The following is a 26680-nucleotide window of genomic DNA, read 5'->3' as shown; positions in this document are numbered from 1 at the left end:
GACACCCAGATTGAACAATATGTAAAGTTACCCTAGTTACAATAGGTCTTCTGCAGAGCTCTGTCATGGCTCCTAAAGAAGGATATGGTGGGCGACAGTGCTAAAAGCGAGGCAGGGTGGTAGGAATCTCTGGCAATTCCTCATTTACCCCAAGAGTCAAAAGATATAGAGAACAGGATTCAAGAAGAGAACTGAGAAGAGATGGATAACTCTAAAGTTGGTGCTAAGGACTGAACTCTTGTTCTTGGTGGTAAGTGGATGATAGACAAGGGAAGTGAAGCATGAGTACAGGGCTACAGGAAGTCATGAAATTCAGAGGCTCCACGTGCCCAGGCTCAGTTCTGGGTGCACCAGATATATAGGCTATCCATAGCATGTCTCAGTTCTGGGCCTCACCCCCAGTGAGATTGAGACTTAACATATACCTGCCCCAGGGAATTGATTTTGGCACAAGAGTGAGACTCAACTCTGGAGAGCAAGAATCAGCATATCCAGAGGTTTCTCATAATCCCATGGTATTCAGGTCTATTGAATCACATGGAAATATAACTTGTTGGCTTCACTACACTACCATAGAAAGTAATCATTTCTATTTCATTAAAATACATCAATGTATAATAATTCTATGAGCTAAACTATTGATTCCAAGATTCACTAAAAGTCAAAATATCATTTGAGCAAAGTCTTGTCAGAGAAATAAGAATAATTGTTTTATTCTTTGTAAACTATAACTTTTCAGTGATGTGTCTAGGTGCTTTTAAAAATGCTATAATTTGGAGAGAATAACACTAGGCTTTGACTCATTAAAGCCATTATATTGAGGTGCCTAGATGGCCCATTTCGTTAAGCTTCTGACTTTGGCTCAGGTCGTGATCTCATGGTTTCTGAGTTCAAGCCTCACATTAGGCTTGTGCTGACAGCTCAGAGCCTGGAGCCTGCTTTGGATTCTGTGTTGCCCTCTCCTTCTGCCCCTCCTCTGCTAATTCTCTGTCTCTCAAAAATAAACATTAAAAACCTTTTTTTTTTTTTTTTTAAAAAAAAGCCACTATGTAACTCAAAGAGTGTTATATGTGACTTGGTTAATCAAATGTAACTTAGAGACATTTTTTGTCTGAATCAGATGTCCAATGTATTAAACTCAATGGATAGCAACCAAAAGCTGCTTCATCTCACCTACCCATTATGGAAAACAAAGGATTAGTTTTTACACAAAACAAATTCACTAATGTAAAATAAAGAATGTTTCCTATCAACGTATTCTCTTTTGTTCAAAAGTGCTAAGTCCTGTTTCATTTTATATAATACATTTCTGTCACTGATATGTCTGTCTTTCTTTTATCTCCATATAACAGAACATTATATTTCATTGTATTTAGTTTTTCAAGTGACTTTTCAAGAATGAAACCCTCTATTTTCACTTGACTGCAGGAAGAGGATTAATTTAAGTATTAAAGTGTTTACTCTTAACTCAGCTACCCTAGGGGGCAAAGGCTATTTGGACATCCTTACATATAACCAGGGCACACAGACAAATGAAGGAAGGGAACTGGCAGCCAGAGATATGTCTTATCTTCAGTGACCCAACTGATTTTGATATGGGGCTTTGATATCACGCTGGATAAAAATTAGAATTATTAGTTTCTATTTGAGAGAGGATCTGGGTGAGGGTAGGGAGATAGAACTTGTTCTAAACTACAAATATTGAAACTCATATTTAAAAAGGACTGTTTCTCTCTTAAGGAACAGTAATAAATTTCTTTGGCTTATTGAGCTATTTAAAAACATATAAAGTATTTACCACTCTTGCTTTGTTCCTCCTACATGCTCAAAGTAATATATTCTATAAATTTAACCTCTGTAAACGAAATTTAGGGGTGCCTTTGTGACTCAGTTGGTTGAGTGTCTGGCTTTGGCTCAGGTCATGATCTCATGGCTGGTAGGTTCAGGCCCCGCATAGGGCTCCATTCTGACAGCTCAGAGACTGGATCCTGCTTCAGATTCTGTGTCTCCCTCTGTCTCTTCCCCTCCCCCACTCATGCTCAATCTCTCTCTCTCTCTCTCTCTCTCAAAAATAAATAAACATGAAAACAATTATGTTTGATAACAGATATACCCTCTTCCTTATATCTTTGTAGGCCTACTGGTATGTCATAGGAAGATACAGGCTCTTGGAGTTAGGCCCCAAATGTCACCATGTTGATACAATTGTCAATGAATTTGCCTAATAGAATAAAACTACAGTTGTGTTGAAAATAGTGAATAACTGCAGTTAATTACCATGAAGTGTCTTTGTATTCTATCTTCCATTTTCTGGAATTTCCTATCTATCTGGAATTCTGTGTTTTACTAGAAAGTTTAAATGGCTAGGATTCCCCCCTTTATCCGTTCTGTTAGCTTCCAAATGGCTGCTATAATAAGTTACCAGAAACTTAGTGCTTAAAACAGCACAATTTGTTCTCTTATAGTTCTATAGGTCAAAAGCCAAAATTGGGTCTTATAAGCTTAACGTCAAGGTGTCAGCAGGATTGGTTTCCTCTAAAGACTCTAAGGGAGAATCTGTTTTCCTGCCTTTTCCTACTTCTAAAGGCTTCTTGCATTCCTTGGCTCAGGACCCCTTACTTACTTCTCTCCAACTTCTCGCTCTACCATCGCAGATCTTTGTGCTGACTTTTGTGCTCTCTTTCATAAGGACTCTGAATACATTGGATGCACTCAGGTAATCCCAGGTTATTCTCTCCATCGCAACCCTTAACTTACTCACATGGACCAAGTCTCTTTTGCTGTATAACAGTATATTCTGAAGTGCTGAAGTTTAGAATGTAGATATCCTTGGAGGGAGTGGAGATAGGCATTATTCAACCTTATTGACTTAGCTACTTAAAAAAATTTTTTTAATGTTTATTATTTTTGAGAGAGAGACAGACAGAGCACATGCCAGAGAGGGGCAGAGAGAGGGAGACACAGAATCTAAAGCAGGCTTCAGGCTCTGAGCTGTCAGCACAGAGCTTGATGCCGGGCTCGAACCCATGGACCGTGAGATCATGTCCTAAGCCAAAGTCAGACATTTAACTGACTGATCCACACAGGCACCTCAACTTATCTATTTTTATACTATTGCATCAGAGTTTTGTATATTAATTTCTTATCACAAGGTATTATAACAGTATAATTTGAGTTTGTTGTAAAATCACTCAGTTACAAATAAATATAAATAAATAAATAAATAAATAAATAAAATCGCTCAGTTTATATAATGGACATAGTTTTTATGACTTTCTCAGTGGAGAAGGCTTATAGGAGACAGAGCCCAAATTCTTGCTACACAAGCTCAAGGGGCCAGATCTTCACTGTTCCCACGCCCTGGCATCTGGGCTGCAGTCCTATGATCTTAGCTCAGCCCATCTAGGCTCCACTTCCATGTCACAGAGACAAATTAGACATTCTGCACAACAAGGCAGGAGCGGCCAGAGTCTAGTGGAAGTATATCCAGACAGCTTCTATGGCACAACTCCGCTATGCTCCCTGCTATCTAACACCCCTTGGTTCCTGATATTTCTTTTAAGAGCCACTTATTATCTTTCTTTCTTTCTTTTCCTTGTTTTTTTTTTTTTTTTTACAAACTGAAATATAATTGACATATAACATTTGTGTCAATTTCAGGCATGCACCACAATACTTGTATACATTGGGAAGCGATCGCAACAGGAAGTCTAGTTAACATCCGTCACCTTATATAGCTGCAAAAGTATTTTTTTTCTTGTAATGAGAATTTTTAAGATTGACTCTCAGCAACTTTCAAATATACAGTATAGTTATTAACGATAGGCACCATGCTATACATTATTACTTATTTATTTTATAATTGGAAGTATATACCTTTTGGCTCCCTTCACCCATTTTTCCCATACCCACCCTCTGCCTCTGGCAACCACCAATGTCTTCTCTGTATCTATGAGCTTGGTTTTTGTTTTTATTTATTTAGGATTCCACACATGAGTGAGACCATATGGTATTTATCTTTCTGTGTCTTAACTCGTTTCACTTAGCATAATGCCTTCAAGGTCAATCCCTATTTTTGCAAATAGCAAAATTTCACCCATATCTCACACTTTCTTTATCCATTCATCCACTAATGAATATTTAAGTTGTTTCCATATCTTGCCTACTGTAAATAAAGCTACAATAAACATATGGGTGTATATATCTTTTTGAGTTAGTGTTTTTGTTTTCTCCAGAAATGGAAATGTGGATCATATGGTAATCCCATTTTTAATTTTCTGAGGAACCTCCATACTGTTTTACATTGGCTGTACTAGTTTAAATTCCTGCCAACAGTGCTCAAGGTTTCCATTTTCTTCACATCCTCGACAATACTGCTTATTTCTTGTATTTTTTATAATGGCCATTCTAACAGGTATGAGATGATACCTTATGGTGGTTCTGATTTGTATTTCCCTGATGATGAGTGATGTTGAACATCTTTTCATGTGCCTATTGGCCATTGATATGTGTTCTTTGGAAAAATGTCAGTTGAGATCTTCTGCCCATCTTTTAATCAGATATGTTTTCCTTTGCTATTGAGTTGTATAAATTCTTTATATATTTTGGATATTAACCCCATCGGATACATGGTTTGTAAATATTTTCTCCCAATTCATAGGATGCCTTTTCACTTTGTTGATGCTTTATCATTATCTTTCAAATAATTTATGTTTATGTTTAATTTAGTCAGTCTTAGTTTCTGTTGCTTTTACAAACAACATTTCTTTAATACAGGGTTCTTTTTTGTGATTTTTTTTTTAAATGATTGACTGTAGCCTAGAGGGTCTCATCATAATTATGTATCATTAATTCATTATAAAAGATAATATCAATACAAGGGAAAACATTTATCAGTCCAAGCTCTTGATCCCCTTAATGGCAGCTGTGAGATACACACTCCCCTTTAGACAATATCAATGAATCATTTATGTTTTGTTTAGGTGTTGAGTTTATTTTTAAATTGATATGACCAAACATGAACTGAAGTGTTAAATAACCAAATATTTAATCACCTGGCATTCTTTAGCCTTTAACCACAAGACAAATAAGAAAGTATTAAATAGTTCTGTCAGGGGGCCCTGGGTGGCTCAGTCCGACTCTTGATTTCAGCTCAGGTCATGATCTCATGGTTCATGAGTTCAAGCCCCACATCAGGCTCTGCACTGACAGTGTGGAACCTGCTTGGGATTCTCGCTCTCCCTCTCTCTCTGCCTCCCCACCACTGTCTCTCAAAAAATAAATAAACTTTAAAAATTTTTGAAAAGTATATAGTTTTGTTATATTTGCCACAAGCTGATTAATTTTCCTAATTCAAAAAGCTTGGGTATTACAGGAAATTTTGTAAAAACATCGCCTTCTTGTGACAACGTTTGTGTTGAGCCCCCTCCGTGAGCAACATTTTACCCATAACACTTATCGAATGCCTGCCATGTGCTAGCCTGTGTATGAGGTGCTGGGCACAGCGATGAATAAGGCTCCTGGCGCCTCATACAATGCCTGGCAGTGGCAAGAGACACTCAATGAAGGCTTTCTGAATTAATGACATAATCCCTGCCCCTAAGGAGCTCTGTCGTGTGGGAAAGACAGACACCTAATTCTGGCCGACTCTGCTTTGTCAGGGCCCAAAATAGTGAACCCAAGTGAGAGTGAGTGTGGAGGGAAGTGCCAGCATGTTTCAGATGCCTTCGTGAGTCCTTATCATGGTGTTGAGGTCACACTGTCCTGTGCAATGACACCTCTGGCTCACTCAAAATCGTTATGCAGGCTCTCTGTGCGGGCCCTCGCAGTTAAGCTGGTGACACTGTGTTTGAACTCCTATTAATAGGCCCAGTCAGCTCCTCGGCAGATTGCTTCTTAACATCAAACAGCCAGAATCCCCAACAATGACTTCTTGGCGCAAAGCCAATCCTCAAGCATCAAAGCCATATTCCTTGCAAATCACTCCACGTGATGATAAATAATGGCATCGGGATTCCAAACCAATTATCCCCTGGTGAAAGGCATATCCCTCAAGGGCACGATGTGCTTTATTTAAAAAACAGTAACGTTGCTGGCGCTAGCCCTGAAATGTCAACAATGGACACAACAAACTGATGAAAGCAATAACCAGCAAAGGGTGTATAATTCATGTCCCTCACACAACCAGGAAAAGTTCACAAAAAATGTGTGTTCGAGCACATTTTTAAAGTTTCTGCCTTGAAGCCCACTAGGAAAACCACTGAACCCCACTTTGTCTTAAGCTGTATAATGGAATAGAAGCATGTGCTCTTAAATTCAGAACTCAACACCTGTGGTAGCGCTGTGATCTTTGGCAAATCATTCTCTAAGCCTTCATCTCATATCTGTAAAATGAGGGATATTAAGACTCACCCAAAGTCTGTTTTATGAGCAAAAGCCCAGTAAATGGTAGATATGATTGTTAATTAGAGCTACTATGTCAAGCATCATGCTAAGCCCTTTAGAACCATTATTTTAGTCCTCATATCAACTCAATGAAGTAGGTATTTACCCTCAATAATAGATGTGTAAATGGAGATGCAGATTAATTACCCACTACCCCAGATAATGCGAGAAGGAGTGGGTTCAGATACATAGGCTGGCTGACTGCTCTGGCCAGGCTCTTACCCACAACCACAGTGCTCCTCCCTGACAGCTTTCCATCCCTGCTCTTGGCTGCCTCATTCCTCTCCAATGCTCCCATGACTCCTGGTGTCTCCACTGACCTCACCAGGACAGGACAGTCATCATCACTCTGTCTACCAGATTGTCAGACAAGCTGCTTTGCAGGCCAGATTCTCATGGTAGATGTGCAACAAAGGACCTTAGGATCTTCACTGAAGTAGCTCAGTTTGAAGCAAAATATTATTTCAGACTCAAGCAACACAGCACTCCTCAGTCATGAGCACCTGAGCCATTAACTAAAGCATATTGGAAAAAACACTGGCTTTGGAGGGTCTGGAAACTTGTTTTTAAGTCTCCGATCAGGGATTATGAGCTGTGTAAATTTAATCAGGCACTTAATCTCTCTGAGCCTGTCCTATTCTGAGTTAATGTATGTGGCTGGTTATTCTCCATCCCCCGCCCCCGATACATTTACCCCCCCTGCTCTGTTCTTTCTGTGCCCTAAGGATTTGCTGTCTCCTACTAACTGCATTGCCAGGACTCCCTTGCCATCTGGCTTTTGACTGGCTTTAGCAGTAGATCAGAAGGTGGGAAGAAAGAAGGAGCAAGATAATTCTGCCTTCTTTTGCTGTTCCCACTCCACAGCTTTGGCAGCAGCTGGGTGACCCCTTTCCTTCGGCTGTGACTTTCCATGGAGTTCTAAAAACAAACACTCTTTCCACCCCTTAGGCCTTAGGTTCTAGGAGAAGTAATGTCTTCCTACCTCCTCTTGCGAGTCTGGCTCTCTCAACATCCTTTGTTTGCTTTTGTGTACAACTTGTGTACAACCTCTGTAATTAGTCTCTTCATTAAAGTCTCCCTCTTGAACCCTCTGAGTCCCTTCTATTTCTTGCTTGGAATCTGATGGGTACAATAAGCAAAAAGTTTTGAAAACTGTAAAGCACCATCCTTAAAGATACCAAATGAGTGTTACTTATTATTACCGGACCATATCTTCATATCAATACTGTATTCTGAAGTTTGCAAAGCTTTCCTGATTTATCTAAATATTGTACTGGCCCAGACTTAAAATCAGAAGGAAATTTAAAAATCAGAAGCCAGATCAAGGTTATATTGAATAAGGCACCCTTAGATCTGGTTTCCTTCCACTTGATAAATTAGGAAATGGCCAGAAAGCTGAGTAGTTAACAGAATGGAAGGATTTCCAATCATAATTAAACTCTCAGTCCTCAAGGAATTGGTACCTAAATGTCAAACAAGTAAATATTGTTTCTGTAAATATATATCTGTGTGTCTGTCTACACACATGGATACATATATGTACTTGTTAGTGAAGAAACTACAGCAATTGCATCCACATAGAGCTATTACGGTGACTCATTTTATTTTTGCAATAAGGAGGTAGGAATCTATATTCATGACTGAATTTATTTAAACAGTAACAATTTTATATAAAAAGGTAAGCTTGTTTATAATTCCTATTTTAAAATAATGTTTTTATAAGAATACAGTTTTTGTCAATACATTAAGAAAAGTTATGCTGATTGCATATATATTTAAACTGTGCTCTTGTGCCCTGAGGAGTAAACTGGATGCCACTTAAGGGGAAACAAAATCAATTCTCATTTTTGCCATTTTCAACAACTTTCTGTGCAGTAATTATTTATAATACACTCTCCAATCTGTGTAGGTAGGTCTATTAAAATGCTTCGGTTATAAGCAACAGAAGTCAACTCAGGCATATTTAAGTCAAAGGAATTGTACTGAAAGGATATATGGGGATAGGTCAGTAAGCTTGGGGAATCCAGATGGCAGGAGTGAATGAACCTCTTCATCAGGCCTCCACCGTCAGCAGGTCTTGGCTATAAATATCTTCTGACCTTGAGTCACCCTGCTCAGGATTCAAATCCCAGGAGAATCAGCCTGGTCTGGCTCAGGTCCCAGACACACTGCTTGGCCAAGGGAGTCAGGTCACGTGACTGGAAGTCCTGGCGTGTGGAATAAAGCAGGGTTGTTTGCCAAAGGAGAAGTGGGGTGCTAGACCCAGGAGGGGTGGAGACACTATAGGGCAACAAAAAGAACAGATTCCACCATAAAAGTCTTCAGAGCATTTTATGACATGTTAAGATATTGCATATGGTAACTTTTCTTTCTTAATAATTTCCATTATTTGGACATTGGGACATTAAGACTATTACATGGACCTAGTGTTTGTTCATGTAAGAAGGCCACGGAGGTGGCTCTTAAACATTCTCGCAGAAACTACAGTTTATTTGCCTGGACTCCCCTGAGAAGTATGCAGTTGGGAATACCTTCCTTGACACCTTCTTCCATGGTTCAGTTCACACATCTTGTTTAAGGAGTAGGAGAGTTTTCCTTGTCACAGTAAAAATAAGACAATATTAGCAGCAGCAAAGACTGTTCCCTTTCTCCATCCTTCCAGCTAGAAGCAGTGGTTTAGATTTCAAGAGATTTTTCGTTGGCCAAACAAAGACAAAACAAGTCTTATAAGAGTGGTCATAAACTTTCTGGTAAATGTGCTATGCAGATGGACATTTTTTCAGATCCATTTGTTCTCCATGAAATCCTCGGGTGAAATAAAGGATTAGCCCATCATGGCAGGGATTGTGTCTGTATTGTTCATGTGGTAATCTGTGCCAAATGGGCACTGGATATATATTTTGGGAATAAAGGTATTGATGACTGAATGAACCCACTCACTATTAACGAAAGAGATTTTACGACCGGACAAGTTTGTTTGTTTTCCAAAATATTTCTTTAAAAATTGAGCAGTTTTTGCTTTCAGACTATGCAGAAGCTAAAAACTTTTGGAAGAAAAGAAGATTTATTTCAACTATTTCCTCTGTTTTGGATTTAAACTTACTAGTTTTAACTCTTTCTAACATACGATATAATTAACTTATTTATTATGCTTATTATTACCTATCTCCTCATGCCAGAAAGTACACTGCACAGAGATACACATCTTTGCCTCTTTTGTTTACTGCTAGTATGTGCTCAATACATATTTTGAATGGCTCAGTACTACATAATTTGTTTATTACATACGGATGGTTAATTGGATGCCTCCCTACTGGAATATAATCTCCACAAGAACAGGGATATTTTTCTGTTTTACCCCAAGTACTTTGAGCTGGACCCACCACATATTTTGTTTCAAGTAAATATTTGATGAATGGATAAATGAATAAATGAAATATTTTAATATAACTCAATCCGTCTCTATCCCCCAAATTATAGAAACATTTAAAATTTATTCAGAATGCTGCTAAATTGAAGCTTTAGCATAATATTTTGCTAAATTTGCTAAATTTATTGGAGATAGCTTTTTAAAATTGAAATATAACTGACATACAACACTGTACAAGTTTAAGGTGTACAATATTGATTTGATACATTTATATATTGAATATGATTACCACCAAAGTATTAGCTAACACTTCTATCACATCACATAGTTATCATTTCTTTTTGTTGTGAGAACATTTAAGATTTAATCTCTTAGAAACTTTGAAATTTGTAATACAGCATTGTTGACTGTAATCACCATGCTGTGTGTTAGATTTTTGAAACTTATTCATCTTTTAGTTGTGAATTTGTATCCTTCAACGACATCTCTCTAGTTCTCCCCAGCCAGAGCCCTGGTAACCACCATTCTATTCTCTATTTCTATGAGTTCAACCAAAGATAGCTTCCCCCTCCCCTTTTTTTTAAATTTAAATTTTAGTTACTTAACATACAGTGCGATATTAGTTTCAGGAGTAGAATTCAGTGATTCATCACTTATATACAACACCCAGTGCTCAGCACAACAAGTGCCCTCCTTAGTACCCATCATCCATCTATCTAGCCCATCCCCCACCCACCTTCCTCCATCAACCCATAGCTTGTTCTCTATCATTAAGAGTCTCTTGTGGTTTGGTTCCCTCTTTTCTCTTCCCCCCCTCTTCCTACATTTTATCTGTTTTGTTTTTTAAATTCCACATATGAATGAAATCATATGGTATTTCTCTCTGATTGATTTCTTTTGCTTAGCATAATACATTCTAGCTCCATCCATGCCTTACAAATGACAAGTTTCATTCTTTTTGATGGCTGAGTAATATTCCGTTGTGTACATATATACCACACCTTCTTTATCTATTTATCAGTCCTTGGGCATTTGGGCTCTCTCCATAGTTTTGCTATTGTTGGTAATGCTGTTATAAACATTAGGGGGCAGGTACCCCTTCAAATCTATTCTTTTGTATCATTTGGGTAAATACCTAATAGTGCAGTTGCTGGATTATAAGGTAGTTCTATTTTTAGCTGCTCCAAGAATCTCCATACTGTTTTTCAGAGTGGCTGCACCAGTTTGTATTCCCACCAACAGTGCAAGAAGGCTCCCCTTTCTCCTTATCCTCACCACACCTGTTGTTTCTTGTGTTGTTAATTTTAGCCATTCTGACAAGTGTGAGGTGGTATCTCACTATGGTTTTGATTTGGATTTGTATGGTTTTGATTTTGTATTGATGATGAGTAATGTTGAACATCGTTTCATGTGTCTGTTAGCCCTCTGGATATTTTCTTTGGAAAAATTTCTATTCATGTCTTCGGCCTGTATCTTAACAGGATTGGGGTGTGTGTGTGTATGTGTGTGTGTGTGTGTGTGTGTGTGTTGAGTTTGATAAGTTCTTTATAATAATAGCTTTTGAAGAAAAAACATGTATAATAGGACCATATTCTTAGCTATTTGCAGAATTCCCACGTGATTTGAGGCTCATTACAATCTGTTCCCACTCCCTATTCCAAGAATAGGTGCTTGCTGAGCCTCTATGTTCTCAAGTTCATAGTTCAAAAATTTATTTACAACATTTAATAAAACTTTGAAGGTTTTCTTTAAAACTGCATTATAATATAATACCTACTTAATTTTAACCTTTATTAAAAATAAGATTCAGTGGCATCCACATTCCAAAGATCAGTTAACTTGTTGAGGATTATACATTCACATGCCTCAGTAAAATATAAAAGATATTACAGAGTAAAATAAACCCAGAACAAAGAAAATTATGCTCCAACAACTAGTTTCCCTTTCTGTCTCTATAGGCAAAAATACCACCTTTGTAGCAGCTGGGGCCCTGGTCCTTATATAATTAACAAAAGGCTGGCTGGTGGGCTCTTCATGAATTGTTTTCTAGGAGGCTCAAGAGATCTAGTGGTAGCATTTTACTTGGGAATAATTGTCTTCTCTGCAGAATATCCATTTCAAAGAAAAAAATTAATATTATGTGACTTTTTGTTATAGCTGTAGTCATTTTAGAAGTAAGAAAGCCAGAATAAAATATTGTTTTATGTTACCTAATTACTAGCCAAATATATAAAAATTACTCTTTATATATGAATTCTATTCTTATGAATGAGTTGTAGTACTGAAAAGACTGACAGATCTCATTTGGAACATACTTCTATTGTTCTAATGTATATGTGATTATGTAGACACAGGCTAGAAGTTTCAATTATTCACTTGCTCAACTAGTACTTATTAACACCTTGAACTCTTAAACCTCAACAATAAGGAAATGAACAATGCAATTTAAAAAGACATGAACAGATACCTCACCAAAGAAAACATACAGAAGGAAAGTAAGCACATGAAAAGGTACACAACATCATATATCATTGAGGAATTACACATTAAAACAACAATGAAATACCACTGTTCACCTATTAGAAGACCAAAATCCAAAACACTGACAACACTAAACACTGGTGAGGATGCGGAGTAATGGGAACTCACTGCGGATGGGAATATAAAGTGATACTATAGAAAACAGTTTGGCAGTTTCTTACAAAACTAAACATACTCGTAGCATATGATCCAGGAATTATCCTCCTTGGTTTTTATCCAAATGAATTGTTATGACCACACAAAAATCTGTGCACAGATATTTATAGCAGCTTTATTCATAATTGCCAAAACTGGGAAGCAACCAGGATGTCCTTCAATAGGTGAATGAATAAATACACTGTGGTACATCCAGACAATGGAATATTATTCAGCGCTAAAAATAAATGAGCTGTCAAGCCAAGAAAAGACATGGAGGAAACTAAAATGCATATTACTGAGTGAAAAAGGCTGATCTGAAAAGGCTGCATATGGTATAATTCCAACTATATGACATTCTAGAAAAGGCAAAATTACAGAAGCCATCAACAGCTAGTGGTTGTCAGGAGTTAGGAGGGAGGGAGGGATTGATTGGCAGAGCACAGAAGAGATTTAAGGCAGTGAAACTACTCTATCGGATACTATAATAGTGGATATATATCATTATACATTTGTCAAAACCACAGAATGCACAGCACCTAGAGTGACCCTTAATGTAAACCATGGACTTTGGGTGACTATGATGTGTCATTGATTCTAACACTTGTACCACTCTGATGAGGGATGCTGATAGTGGGGAGGCAGTGCATGGCAGAGAGAGGGGGTGTATGGGAACTCCTTGCACCTCTCACTCAATTTTACTGTGAACCTAAAACTGCTCTAAAAAATAAGTGTTATTAATTAAAAAGAAAATGGAACTGGAGTACTTGGGTGGCTCCGTCGGTTAAGTGCCTGACTCTTGATTTCAGCTCAGGTCATGATCTCAGTAAGTTTGAGCCTCTCCTCCACCCCAGTCAGGCTCTGTCAGTGCAGAGANGTGGGGGGGAGGGAGATGCTCCTTCTGGTTCCTGAGTAGAGAACAGTGAGCAGGAGTGGGAGTTGAAGGAGCCACTGTAATTCAGTGAGAGATGATAGTAACTTGTACCTAAACGTGACAGCAGAAAAAGGGAGAGGTGGACAGATTCAGGTGTATTTTGGTGATAGAACTGACAGAGCTGGGAGGGGTTGAATCTGCTGTCAAAGGAAAGGGACAATCTTGGATGCCCCTGGGTGACTAGTGATACTATTTACTGAGAAATGGAAAATGGGGCAGTGGGGGTGGCTGGGGCCCACAGGGGGTTTTGGAGGAGGAAGTCAAGTGTTCCAGTGTGGTTATGTTAAGTGTGAGATGTCTGACATAATCAGCTGGAGGAGATAAGTGTAGGTTATCTTTCGTTTGTTTTTACTTTGTGGAAATAGAAATTTCACTCTTTGATGCCATGGTTTCTTAAAAATGACCTTTCCTGCTTTGGGTTTTTAATTTTTTAATTATTTTTTTTTGCACAACTGAAGGGCTTTTTTTTTTTTTAAGAATAAAAGACAAATCTGATTCAAATATGTATCAAGTGTCAAATTCTCCAGAAAATTGCTTGCAGTTTTGGTATGAGTTTTTCCAGCTCTATTTCCACCGCTTACAGTGGTTTTGATTTTGAGGCCAGGTTTCAGACAGCTCAGGCTCAGGAACAAAGTTCTTCTTCCAGGGGCACCTGGGTGGCTCCGTTGGTTAAGTGTCTGATTCCAGCTCAGGTCATGATCTCACGGTTCATAGCTGTGCTCACAGCTAGGAGTATGGAGCTGGGTTCAGATTCTGTGTCTCCCTCTCTCTCTCTGCGCCTCCCCAGCTTGTGCTCTGACTCTCTCTCTCTCTCAAAAATAGATAAATATTTTTTTAAAAAGTCTAGTAGAAGGAGCACCCTTAGAACACGGGTACAGAAGAAAACAAGCTCCACTAGGATACAGCACCACATACTGATTAAACGATTTATTACCCTGCATGGTATATAGGTGTTTATTTCTCAGTCGCCCTTACTAGACCAAGCATGTACAGGCCAGGGCTTTTGTACCCCTAGTATTAGCATATATGCAGTATTGGAATATTTGTGTATGGGATTAACAAATAAATAAACCTTGCTTACAGAGAGATAAGCTATGAGAAGAAATGGGAAGGACCAGGAAGAAAGCCAACTTTCAGCCACTGGGTTTTTCATATAGATTCAGTGCTCTGAAGTCTAGTCAGTGGTAACAACATTACCCAAGCAACCAGTTGTTTTCTCTCTACAATGGCAAACAACTAGTTTTACTGATTTCTTTCATTGAATTGACTGAATATAATAGTTTAGTAGTAATTGAGCAGATACTTCTTCCTTTAAGGATGATACAATGTCCATGTTAGGTATAATTTGACAATGTCCACAGACACTTTTATGAAAGCTCTAGATTTTATGTTAGAGCTTAGAGGTTTTGATGCTTTTATTGGCCTTTAGTAAGAGGCTTTTTCTTTTAATCAGAGAATACTCGCTTTTTAAATTAAAAAAATCTTTTGGTGTTTAAGGAAAAAGAAATATTACTAGCTTTTGTGATTTTAATTCATTCATTTAATTTTTTTTAAATTTTTTAAGTTTACTTATTTATTTTTAGAGAGAGTGTGCAAGCAAGGCAGAGGGAGGGAGAGAGAGAGAGAGAGAGAATCCCAAGCAGTCTCTGCACTGTCAACACAGAGCCTGATGCGGGACTCAAACTCATGAACCCTGAAATTATGACCTGAGCTCAAGTTGGATGCTTAATTGACTGAGCCACCGAGGCATCCCACAATGTAAGTGCTATGAAGACCAATGAAGTAGGTACAAGGAAGGGGAGTCTAGAGAGAATGTGTGCATTTTTAGATGGGGATCAGGGCTGGCCTCTCAGGGGACATGGCCCTGTTATGAAACCTGGATGAAGTGAGAGTTGGAGTTATTTAAGGATATTAAGAAGATTCCAGACAGAAAGAATGGCAGCCGCAAAACCCTAGAGTTGAGAGACTGGCACATAATTATTTATAAGATATTTGAATAACAAGCTTCCATTATTTTCCTCTGTTATTACTTAAAGTAGACGTGTTTATGTCAAACATGCAAGATGCGAGGATAGTAATTACCGTATAACCTCTCAAATTCCTCAGACTGCAGCATTTCAAATTCAGACATAGAGACAAAACTCCAGTGGCTGGAAACCCTTGGCTGGATTGTGGGAACATATACACATCCTTTTATCCACTTATTGTTTTGCCTCTCTGTTCAATTATCAGTTCCCCTCCTGCCACAGAAAAAAGATAGAAAAAGATGACAAGCAGAGAATGAGAGTTAGGGCGGGCTGAGATTAAAATAACCTGGGAAGACAAAGTTTTACCAATCCAGTTGAGTCTACACAATACTTAAGGGCTCCGAATACACATATTAGGATCCCTGAAGCACTGGTGGCACATGCTTATGTCGCATATATAAGAGCTGGTTTTGTCCTGGTCCTTTTACCCAGGCCAGCTCCTGAATGATACCTGGCTACCCTCATTCTTAGAAGCTAGGGGATTTCAAAGGAATTAGGTCGAAATTACTTTCCACACACTTTCTAATTTAAATGTCACACTGATCTCATTCAGCCTTTTCCAGGTAATAAGGTTTAAGGTGATTTTACAATGTTGATATTAACAAATTTGCAGGGACTACTATAGCATTGCACTTTATGCTCACAAAATTTACATCTTCGTGAAAAACTGACTAGACAGATTTTTCTCAAAATAAGAAGGATTAAGATGGATTGGCTTAAAATAGACAAAAACATAGGGTGTCCCAAGATACCCCAAAAGGCTAGGTTAGCATTCTCCGGTGCAGTGAAACAGTGGAATGAGGAAAGGCTAAGGTGACCAGCTGCAGGAGAATACATTACAAAAGCAACAAGGGGCCTCCGTGATTTTTCTTTTTCTTTTTCTTTTTTTTTATGTTTATTTACTTTGAGAGAGACAGAGCATGAGCAGGGGAGGAACAGAGAGGGAGAGAGAGAATCCCAAGCAGATGCCACACTCACCCCAGAGTCCAGCCACTTCTAGATTATGACCTGAGCCAAAATGAAGAATGGGGTCACTCCACCCTAGTGAGCCACCTAGGTGCCCCTGTAATTTTTCTTTTTTTCCTTTTAATTAAAAAAAGAAAAATTATAGTTTATTTTACTTTTGAGACAGAGTGTGAGGGGGAAGGTGCAGAGAGAGAGGGAGACACAGAATCTGAAACAGGATCCAGGCTCTGAGCTAGCTGTCAGCACAGAGCCCGACGCAGGGCTCGAACCCACCAACCGTGAGATCTGACCTGAGCCAAAGTCGGACGCTTAACCAACTGGGCCACTCAGGTGCCCTTTTAATTTTTTTAAAACATTTATTTATTTTTGAGGGATGGGGAGAGACAGAGTGTGAATGGGGGAGGGGCAGAGAACAAGATGCCCCTGTAATTTTTCAATTAAAAAAAAAATTAATGTGGCATTTGGGTGGCTCAGTGGATTAAGTATCTGACCCTTGGTTTTGGCTCAGGTCATGATCCCAGGATCCTGAGATTGAGCCCTACCTCGGGCTCTGATAGCACGGAGCCTACTTGGGATTCTCTCTCTCCCTTTCTTTCTGTCCCTTCCTCATTCAAATTCTCTCTGTCTCTCTCAAAACAAATAAATAAACTTTAAAAATGTTAATAGACTTTATTTTTAGAGCAAAATTGAATAAATAAATGTGCATCCATTTTTATTGTTATAATTTCAGAATTGTTTTATCTTAGTTTCTGATTGATACTTAAATGTCAATGGTTTGAAACATTACATCTTTTAATTTCTCCTGGTATATGTTTATTGATCTATAAACATACACAAGAGATATTTCTTGTCATTCTTTTGTAATGTAAGGAGCCTGCCTTTCCTACCATGGAGACTGCCTGTCAGCCTTTAGTAAGTAGCATGAACAGATCTCAAGCATTTGGAAAAGCAGCTATGATGGCCGTGTGTGTGCTCAGAATGGAGACCCTTAAGAAGAAGGCTATTGTAGATGGGGGGAGGGGTAAGAGCCTCACAAGGACATGGGAAGATGATGAGGAAATGAATTCAGAAGACCCTTCAGAGGACAACAGTCTTGACAGCAAATTTCACATGGGTGAGAGAGAGAAAACAGACAGAACGAAGTCTGAACATCCTAGCTTGTCTGATGTGAACACTGATGCCATTCACGGATGCATACAGCAGGGAGCAGGTTGAAATGTTCTGGGAAGAAAATGATCAGAATGACATGATTGGACCTTGGACCTTTTGATCTTGAGGTGCTTGTGAGACACTCAAATGGAGGTTCTCAATCAATATTTGGATGTTGAGTTTGGAGCTTAGGAGAAGGGTGGAAATAAAGGTGGACGTTTCCAAGTTGTCTGCATGTATGTGATAGACAAAGCTCTGGAAGTAAATGAGAAAAGCCAAGAAAGTGCAAATGAATGAGAGAGAACTGTGGATGTCATCTTTGGAGAGGCAATATGCCCAGTGGGAAAAAGCTGGGACTTTGAACAACTTACTTAACTTTTCTGTGCCTCAGTTGCTATTGCTGTACAATGGATTATTTATAGTAGTAACTCCCTTGTGGAGTATTGGGGAGATGAATTCATGGTATGCAAAATGCTTATTTAGGACAGTGCCTGGCACATTATTGGATCTTAAGGTACCCCGGTTAAGAGAAGTGGGCAAACAACCTGAGTCAGAAGATACTGTGAGAGAGCAGTTCTACATGGGAGCACACTGAATAGTTTCAGCAAGGGTGTGGTCAATAGTGTCAAATGTTACAACAAGTTTCCCTAAATAAGGGTTTATGAGAAGTTTTTGGCTCTGTCGGTTAGGGAGTCATTTGAGTCCTTAGAAAGGGCAGGCTCAGAAGAATGGTTTCAGAAACCAGACTGCATGGGTTTAACAGAAATGGAAATGACCTCTGTTCAGAGATGGTAAATTGAACACTTTCACTTCCCTCCACTCCTACGCACCACTGACTTAAGCGTGAAGTGTTTTTGTTTTGCTTTGCTTTGCTTTGCTTTGTTTTGGGCATAAACAAAGAGAAAGAAAAGACAAGAGATAACAGCAACAAAATTTTGGAAACTGGAAAGAAGAGGGATGAGTGTTACTTTTCTTACTACAACCAAAAAAAAAAAAAATCCCAAAAACTAAGGCAACAGTGAGGGAAGGCCAGAAGCAGGCTGAGTTGCTCTTCAGAACCCCAGAAAGGCCCAGAAATTAGGGATTTCAGGGGTCTCTGGAAGCAGGATTGAGAGTGAAGATGAAAACAGATGGACTACTTTAGAAGCAGTTAGACTCCTCCTTACCCCCTCGTAATGCCCCATCATGACCTTCCCTGGCCCTGTGTGGCCCAAGGGACTGAAACTCTCACACTAGGGCAGACACCTGGCAGTAGAGAAGGTGAAGAGAATGACTTTGATGGTGCAATATCACAGTGAAAAGAGGAAGGTTAAGTGGAAGTCCACATGCGGAATGGTAAGATACCCCAGCTTCGTTCTCTCACTCTCTTCCCAGGTGCTGCAACCAAGTCTGTATCTTCTGGGAAGAAGAATGGAAAACTTTTTCTCTGGATGTGTGAGTGCCTCAGAAGAAATGACCTAAATATACCGGCATTTAGGGGTCCCCCAATGAAATGACTCAGCCAGGTCATCTTACAGTGATGTCCACCAGTTAACAAGGCTTGTTCATGTGCAAAGCACGTCCATAGTCTTTCTGTGTGTGTGTCTAAAATCTAAAAACAGAAGACAAATGGCACCTTGGGTATTTCTCTCTATCTCTCTCATCTTTCTCTATAGTGTCTACATTATGGTGTGAGTGCTAAAAGCCAAAGAAACAAGCCAGAAGAAGTTATATCACCTTCAATGACCTAGCCTTGGGAATTACTCAACATCATTTGTACACCATTCTGCTTACAAAGGTCCACCAGGTTCACCTAGAGGCAACATCGTCCCCACCCTTGATGAGGGAGTGTAAGTTGTTATTCTGTAAGAAAGGATGGGGAAGGAGAATGACATCACAAGTCCTTAGCAGTGCTGGATGCCGGCAGACAAGGAACACTGCCTCAATGAGGAGCAAGGAAGATAACTTTCAACCTAGATTTCTATACTCAGCCAAGCTATAACTAAAGAGTTAAGACAGGATGAAAACATTTGTATATATTCAACTTTTAAAAAATTTATTTATTTATTTCTGAGACACAGAGAGCATAAGCAAGAGGGGCAGAGAGAGAGAGGGAAAGAGAGAATCCCAACCAGGCCCCATTCTGTCAGCACAGAGCTCTGTACGAGACTCGATCTCACAAACCATGAGATCATGACCTGAGCTGAAATCAAGAGTCAGATAGTTAACCAACTGAGCCACCCAGGCGCCCCTATATTCAATTTCCCAAGGAATTTATCTTGTGTATCCCTTGGCCAGGAAATTCCTGGGAGCTCTATCAATACGAAGGCATAAGCAGAGAAGGAAGGAGAGCCAGGAATTGAGGCTCTGAACAGGAAGAAACTAAGGGAACGCCCCCTAGAATGACAACTAGGCAGTAGTTAGGATTAGAGAGGACAGAGGACTCAGGAGTAATGTCCTCATAAAGGAGATATATTTTCTGACATGTTTGAATGCCCTGAGTGATAGGTACATAGGAAACTGAGAAAACCAAGAAAAAGACAATATTTAAGTCTAGGAAAAACCATAAGATTTACGTGAAAGTAAATACGTACATACATGGCTAACCTGTGAGTAAAATCTGCATATTCATAATAATATGAAAAATTAAATCTCTATTTGGAGAATAGGAAACTGTGGGGGGTGCAGTGTACTTAAGGGAGCTAAACCCTAATTTCCAAAGGACAAATTCAACATATAATATTTAAACTTTAAAATAGTCTCAAAGTCAACATAAGCACATTATTAGAAAATGTAGAAACAAATATGCGATGGAAAAGTGAAAGAGGTAAAAGCAGTTGCCACTGGGGAGCAAAATTTGGAGGAGAAATTATTTTTTACTTAGTGATTTTAATGGAAATATTTCACTTAAAAACTGTATACATAGTTGATTTAAATAAAATTTACCATTTAAGAAATCATGAATGAAAATTTCTGTCAAAATATGGAGATTTGCAAATGTTTTCTTCCCTTCCCAATTCCACTGAAAGCAATACATCAACTTACAAGGACAAAGAAAATGGAAGAAGAAATGAGAACTAGGTAGCCGCTTATACAATTGAAGACAGCAGACCCTCGTTTAGAAAAAAATACAAAATTAGCTGTGAAAATGAATTTAGAAGAAGAAAAGACATCACAACAAAGTACTAGTTTTTAAAAATCTAACAGGGGCACCTGGGTGGCTCAGCTGGTTAAGTGTCTGACTCTTGGTTTCAGCTCAGGTCATGATCTCACAGTTCTTGAGTTCAAGCCCCACATTGGGCTCGATGCTAACAGTGCAGAGCCTGTTTGGGATTTTCTCTCTATTTCTCTCTCTCTGCCCTTCCCCTGCTCATGCTCTCTCTCTCTTTCTCTCAAAATAAATAAATAAATTTAAAAATAATCTAACCAACATCATGAAAATATAAAAATAACAGCATTGGGGTGCCTGGGTGACTCAGTAGGCTAAGCACCCAACTTCAGCTCAGGTCATGATCTCGTGGTTCATGGGTTTGAGCCCCGTGTCATGCCCTATGCTGATGGAAACTGCTTCAAATTCTGTGCCTCCCTCTCTCTCTATGCCTCCCTGATTCGTGCTCTGTCTGTTTCCTTCAAAAATAAACATTTAAAATTTTAATTTAAAAAGTAAATAAATAATAAAAAATAACAGTATTTTATTAAGTTTATATATTTATTTTGAGAGAGAAAAAGTACAAGTGTGTGAGTGGGGGAGGGCAGAGAGGGAGAGAATCCTAAGAAGGCTCCACTCTCTCTGCACAGAGCCCACTGCAGGGCTCACTCCCATGAACTGTGAGATCATGATCTGAGCAGAAATCAAAAGTCAGATGCTTAACCAACTGAGCCACCTAGGTGCTCCCCAAAATATCAGTGTTTTATTAACTACCTTAAACATTTTATAATGTTTTTTTCTTACATCATTGGCTATCTATCCTTTGATCTCTTATTCATGGAATAAACTGTTAAAATATCATTTTCTTTAGAGTGAACAAATTTAGTCTTCCCTCTAATACATTTCATCAAAAAAATTTTATTATTGGTTTTGAAAACTTTCTTTCAGCTTCAAAATTGATTATTGGTAATGTGAAATATCAGGACCGTTGCTAAATTTAGGAAAATTGCTATGACTTTTTTCTTCATATATAACCTGTAGAACTTAAAAACATACTGAGTTTTCTTATGCTCTAATTATAAATACATTTGAATTGAGATTATTATTAACCATTTTGTCATTGATGTCCTTACATCATAGTGACATATTTTGAGCATGATAGTGCCTTTCTCTGCACCAGTTTTTTTGTATGTCAAATCAGCTGGAAATTTATCTTTTTCTAGTTCTTCTCATTCATTCCTCTTCATTTTATGGATTATCAGCACTCGAAGAACATATTCATTGCTTCTATGCAAAACACGTATCTTGCTTTTAATCGTAGAATGGGGATATTGGTACTTGTCTTATTGTATTCTTGATATGAGCCAAAAGCTTTTTTGATACAATTTGACTTCTAGCACCAGAATAATTCCTACTGATTTAACTGCTCAGTTTTATGGTTTTTATTTCATATTTCAATAATTTTTAGTGTGGATTCGCTCCCAATCCTTTATTAAATAATTTATAGATAGCTAAATAAAGTACCCTTTATATGTAGAGCCAGATGAGGAGTCTGTAATTTCTCACGTGCTTTATTGAAATTATCCTAAATTTATTTCCAAATTGCAACAGTTATTCCCTACAACTACCAGACATATACACAAATTCTGATCAATCTTTTTTGTGTGAATTCCATCAAAAATAGAAACGAGGGGGGCACCTGGACAGCTTAGTTGGTTGAGTGTCTGACTCGATTTCAGCTCAGGTCATGATCCAAGGGGGTAGAATCAAGACCCACATTGGGCTCCTTGCTGAACATGGAGCCTGCTTAAGATTTCCCCCCTCTCTCTCTACCCACCCCCTCCTGCCCCTTTCCCCAGCTCATGAATGCTCACTCTCTCTCTTTCTCTCTCTAGAAGAAAAAATTAAAAATAGTAGAAAAAAAGTAGAAAAATAAAAAAAGTATGACATGTTCAACAATTATATACATATTGAGTTATCAAATATATCCTGGGAGAACTTCTGTTTTAACTATGAGAGTCAATGAGAATCAGATGCCTCAATTATAGTTTTACACTTGACACCCCTGGAGTAACTTTTCCCAGAATAGCTTCTGACTCAGAGTCATGTGACACCAGTCTCACGTGTTTATATCGTGACAGCACAAGTAGCCATGGAAGGCAGTGAAAACAGTCTTGAAAGCCATTTCTACACTAGGATGGCTGGTAATAACATGGAAGCAATTGGAATCTCACTCACATATCCTTCTAAACCAAATCTAAATGTAGCCCAAACTCATCTTCCCCTTAGTTAGATCCCAAAATGCCTGCAGTGACTCCCAAACCACCCCTACACATAGGAAGTGAAATAGTGGAGACTTCTGATTGAATGACACAGCAAGTTTAGCCAATAACAGTTAAAACAGCTCACTTTTAAGGTTTATATAATCATGTGACATATTGTTAGGACACCTTCCAGGACCATGGAAATGAAACTCTAAACTCTGAATGAAGCAACATTTAGCTTCAAGGTTAATTTGCCTCTAAAATAGCAGTGAGATTTTGGAAAACAAATGGATGTGTGTAAATGGCTTGTCAGACCATGCACAGTCCTACATCAGGTTCTGTGCTGACTGACAGCTCAGAGCCTGGAGTCTGCTTCGAATTCTGTGTCTTCCTTTCTCTCTGCCCCTTTCCTGCTCATGTTCTCTTCCTCTCTCTCTCTCAAAAAAAATAAACACTTGTAAAAAAATTCTAGAAAAAAGAAAGACAAAGTTGAGAAGAAATCTCCCAGAAATTCCACTAGTTTTGAATGGTGGCAAATAAGAGAAGAGAGGTTTATATTGGGACCTAGTTAGTATGAGCGGAAGACAGTGAGTTTTTGGTAGAGGAAACACATAAATATTAATATAAGTTGAAGATAAAGAGTCATCAGAGACCAGGAATGGGAAGTACGAGAGAGAGGAATAATTGAGCCAAATCTTAAGAAATCTGGGGGGAGAATTACAGTGTTTGGGGCAAGGGTTTGTCTTGGAAGGAGTAAAAGCTGTGGGCAGGAAGTGAGGGTGGCTGAAGTTGCTGCTATGAAGGTGGAACTCAGAGGAGAGAGATCAAAGCACTGACACTGTTTTCCCCATGAAAGTAGGAGGCTAGGGGCGCCTGGGTGGCTCAGTCCATTAAGCGTCCAACTTTGGCTTGGCTCATGATCTCACGGTTCATGGCTCTGTGCTGATGGCTACCTCAGAGCCTGGAGCCTGTTTCAGATTCTGTATCTCCCTCTCTCTCTGACTCTCCCCTGCTCACGCTCTCTCTCTCTCTCTCTCTCTCTCTCTCTCAGAAATAAATAAAACATAAAAAAAAAAAAGTAGGAGGCTAGTTATTCTCCTAGGAATAGAGGAGGAAGAGGCGGGTTGGATCTTTACAGGAGATTGTGGTGGAGAGGAGGAGTTGGAAAGTACCTGGAGCATTTAGGAAAGAAGAGTAGAGTTGCCAGCCTTAGCAAATAAAAATACAGCTCACTCAGTTAAATTTGAATTGCAGATTAGTGACACATAATGTTTTTGGTATAAGTCCCATATATTACATGGTATTTTCTCTGGCAACCCTTAAAGAGAGATAGTAGTGCATGCATAAACAACAGTAAAGTTGCTTTGAAATAAGAAATGTGGAATGGAGCAACCTCAGTGTGAATTGGGCATCAGATGGCAACCTCATTGCCAGGAGAAGTGAGGTAAAACACTGGGCTGGCCTTCCAGGCAGCAGAGGAAAGGCAGCTGGGCTGAAAGCCAGGAGATAGCTTGAGGATGCAATTCTTAGGGCCTCTCCTGAGAGTAATGGGAAGAGATATGTGTGGGAACCAGAGACTGGGAACCGGCAGGGAAGCCATTTGCTGCAGATTGTTTTGCCCTGCTTTCCAATTTTGCATTTTGTATCTTAAAGGTGTGCACTAAGGATGGAGAATGCTAAGTAATCATCTGCAAAGGACTAGAGCTCTTTAAAACACTGGATTAATACTGAATGAATGTTGCCCTCATCAGCGGTATTCACAAGAAAAAGACTGATCTCCCCGACGTAATTCTTTGACATGTTTGAGGTTTATCGTGGTGGTTTGTACTAGTGGTTAAGAGGCTCCAATCCATCTATGGTCACAGCCCACGTTAACCAAGTTACTTAATATAATACGTCTGAGACTCAGTTTCCTTCTTTGTACAATTTGGGTAATAATAATTCCTAACTATTAGGGTCATCGGAAGGATTAAATTAATTAATATGTATAATACTTAGAATCTGGTACCCAAACGTACAACCTTACATTAAATGTTAGAGGCGGATAATGAGAAGTTTTAACATTCATTATTTAATTCATTATTCATTATACATTTGTATACACTTTGTCAGGAAATATACAGTCAGGAAATCAGTGGTTTTTTAAAAAGACATTCATGGGGGAGGGGAGACATACATAGACAGAGCACAGAGGATTTTTAGGGCAGTAAAAATACTACGCATGGATTATTACACATGGTACCGGAATCACGGATACATGTCATTATATGTTTGTCCAGCTCCACAGAATGTACAACCTCAACAGTGAACTGCACCAGAAACTACACACTATGGATGGTTATAATGTGTCAGTGTAGCGCCATCGACTGTAACAAAGGTACATTCTGGTTGGGATGTTGCTGGTGGGAGAAGCCATGCGTGTGTGGGGCATGGGGGCTATGGGAAATGCCCGCGCTTCCCACTCAATTTTGCTGTGACCCGAAAACTACTCTTCTGAGAAGGCTTAATAATTTAAAAGGTGGTAAAAATAAAAATAAATGTATTTTAATAAAGAATGTAACATTTAATAATTTAATAAAATAAGTTTAATTTAACAAAGTATTTCAGCAAAAGAATGCTTTCTGGTGAAAAAAACATTTATTAACATACTTTTATATGTTTCATAGACTTGCGTGGTTAGGAAATAAGTGGTTTTATTTATTTATTTATTTTTAAATGTTTTATTTATTTCTGAGAGAGAGAGACACACACACAGCGTTAGCAAGGGAGGGTCAGAGAGAGAGGAAGATACAGAATCTGAAACAGGCTTCAGGCTCTGAGCTGGCTGTCAGCACAGAGCCTGACACGGGGCTTGAACCCACCAACCGCAAGATCATGACCTGAGCCTAAGTCGGCCACTTAATGACTGAGCCACCCAGGTACCCCATAAGTAAGTGGTTTTAAAAGGACATTCACTAGCATATCTTTGTATACATCTTATACATATATAGCCAAGAGATCAGTACAATTTAAATTTTTTCTTTTCTTTTTTAAATTAATTTATTTATTTTGAGAGAGAGCGAGTGAGCAGGGAAAGGGCAGAGAGAGAGAGAGGGAGAAAATCCTAAGCAGGTTCCAGGGGGGTACTCAGTCTCATGCCGTGGCATCATGGCCTGAGCCCAAATCAAGAGTTGGTCACTTAAGGGACTGAGCCACCCAGGCACCTTACAGTTTAAAATTTTAAAAACCAAAGGTTTGCTTCCCTTCAGAGGACATACACCTCAATTCCTTCACTGTGTATTAACTGCAGGTATTTTAACTAGGAGACATGGCAACTGCACTCATTATGTTTTGGAACCCAGTCTGGGCTACCTAGTGATTTAAGCTGTCTGAGTGACATTTCTCTCATCAATAGAATGAATAACAATGCTTGTTCAAATCAGAAAATCTATCATGATAAGGGCGCCTGGGTGGCTCTGTTGGTTAAGTGTCCAACTTCAGCTCAGGTCATGATCTCACAGTTCGTGAGTTCGAGCCCCATATTTGGCTCTGTGCTAATGGTTCAGAGCCTGAAGCCTGCTTCAGATTCTGTGTCTCCCTCTCTCTCTCTGCCCCTCCCCTGCTCATAATGTGTGTGTGTCTCTCTCAAAAATAAATAAAAATTTTAAAAAATATATTTAGATAATCTATCATGATAGAGTTTGGGTATGCAAGTTGCTTTAATTCCTTTCCCTTCAAAGAACT

The 26680-nt window shown here is 38.9% G+C and overlaps 1 long non-coding RNA gene across 1 annotated transcript in view; it reads left to right on the top strand.

Annotated features, from left to right (window-relative positions):
• LOC144216703 (uncharacterized) overlaps positions 1-25473 on the top strand; it is a 65402-nt gene extending 39929 nt beyond the window's left edge. The window contains exons 2-3 of the long non-coding RNA XR_013330720.1: positions 18941-19395; positions 24611-25473. This is a non-coding gene — a long non-coding RNA (uncharacterized LOC144216703). The remainder of the gene's footprint in view (positions 1-18940; positions 19396-24610) is intronic.
• Positions 25474-26680: the final 1207 nt, after the last annotated feature.

This window comes from Crocuta crocuta, unplaced genomic scaffold (genome assembly GCF_008692635.1).
Source record: "Crocuta crocuta isolate KB4526 unplaced genomic scaffold, BGI_CrCroc_1.0 scaffold48, whole genome shotgun sequence".
Lineage (NCBI taxonomy): Eukaryota > Metazoa > Chordata > Mammalia > Carnivora > Hyaenidae > Crocuta > Crocuta crocuta.
The sequence above is the reverse complement of the archived record's forward strand: the minus strand, read 5'-3'. Positions and strand labels throughout refer to the sequence as shown.